Here is a 1,790-nt window from a genome sequence, read left to right as displayed (position 1 = left end):
GTCCCCAGAAAGACACCTGGCTAGGTTCAGTGCAGATTAGTGGGGAAAGTGTTAGGTAGCTAGCATAGGGACATAGGGACTGGGATGTCCGTCCATTACGCATGCTCAGAGGTTCCAGCTTCTGGCTAGGAAGGGGTGGGTACACCTGGATTGGCCCATGTAAGCCAGGTGAATTTGATTCAGCCAATGGGGTCAGCCACGCCTCCCAACGGGGCCCAGAAAAGGCCAGAGGTTTTGCCCTGGGCTGGCTCTTTCCCAGCAGCTGCTACACAATGTAGCAGAGTCCGGCTACAGTTGCGGACTCTGTCTGGCTTGAGTTCCATTTACTGAAACTGCTTCTATTCTCTATAAACCCACTGGGATCACAAACCAGGCTTCGGCGTGAATTCTTTCTTGTGCGGAGCCAAGGACCGAGGGCTATCTCTCCCCCGAGAGATCTAACAAAAGGATGGTTATTTTAATAAGCAGTTGGGACAATCAGATCCTACTTAGCACTTTACATAAAAAGCAGTCCTGAGGGATTGAAATGTCGATGTGAAATCCAAAACGTTAAATATTAGAAAAGAAGTTGGAAGGGGACAGCTTTGTAAACTTGCTGTAGAATTTTTTTTTTCTGAAATAGTTCTTGGTAGACTAATTTTACCAATCACTTTAATTTAAAATGGCAGTTGCCTGATCTATTTGCAACTATGCTCGCATTTGTAAACATCTAATGTTCACTGTTGAGATTCTAATGCAAAGGTGATGTGGGTTACTTCTATGTGAGCAGAGGTTTGTGGGTAGAGGTGAGGGATGGAGATCAGAAAAATCCCTTTAAGTGCATTAGTTTATTACTAAATATCAGATTGTGTTGAGTTATATGCAATGAAACCCAAGATTAACCTCCAGGCAATGAGAGGAAAAAGGCTGCCTAGGAACATATACAATAAGATCATTTAGTACAGTTTAAATAGGGCAGAGGTACTGTAAATTCAGAGAGTCCTACATAGTTTGTAAAAGTATCGCAAAATGCCGCAAAGGAGCCCTGGTGGCGCAGGGGTTACACATTAGGCTGCTAGCCGCGAGGTGAGCAGTTCCAACCCCCCTTGGGATGTCTACTTTGGGACACTCGCAGGGGCAGTTCTACCCTGTCCTAGAGGGGCACTGCCGGTCAGAATTGTCTCAAAGGCAGTGAGTTGCTTGGGGGGGTTTTTTGGTCCTTTGAAATAGACACTCCCACCCCCCAGTCAGGTGCAAAGGGGCTCATGTGATAGAACCACCCAGCCATGGGTCTCCGGCCCTGAAAGGCAGGTTCACCGGGTATTTTGTCATCTGCTGTCCAGAAGGCCCAGGGACAACGTGGACCCACGTCAGCCTCTTTGGTGGTAGCGGGCCCTGGATCACACCAGACCAGGGTTCACCCCTTCCTGTTTCCTCTGCTTCCCCCACCCCCACCCCTTCCCCCAGCTCCTCAGGAGCATCACGTGTTGCGCCTTCCGGCACTTTCGGCACACCCGGAGCTCCCAGGCTTGCCCGGAACTGCAGGGCCGGCCGGGGCAAGTGGTGGGGCTCATCTCCTCTATCTAGAAAACGCAGCTGGTTCTACGCGATCTGAAAGGGCAGGGCATGTATCTAGTGCAAACACACGGCTGGCATTTAGCAAGTCCTCAATGCAGGCTCCCATTTATTCATCACGGGATCAGGCCCTTGCCTCATGGTCCCCGGTCGCACCGGGCGCTGTTGGAAGGCGACAGCGCCCAGCCTGCGGAGAGGGGCGACCATAGCAACAGCGCCGCGGCACCAATGGGAGC

Source organism: Echinops telfairi, unplaced genomic scaffold, assembly GCF_000313985.2.
Source record: "Echinops telfairi isolate 266 unplaced genomic scaffold, ASM31398v2 ScPeMD7_19;HRSCAF=73, whole genome shotgun sequence".
Classification (NCBI taxonomy): domain Eukaryota; kingdom Metazoa; phylum Chordata; class Mammalia; order Afrosoricida; family Tenrecidae; genus Echinops; species Echinops telfairi.
Note: the sequence above shows the minus strand (reverse complement) of the source record.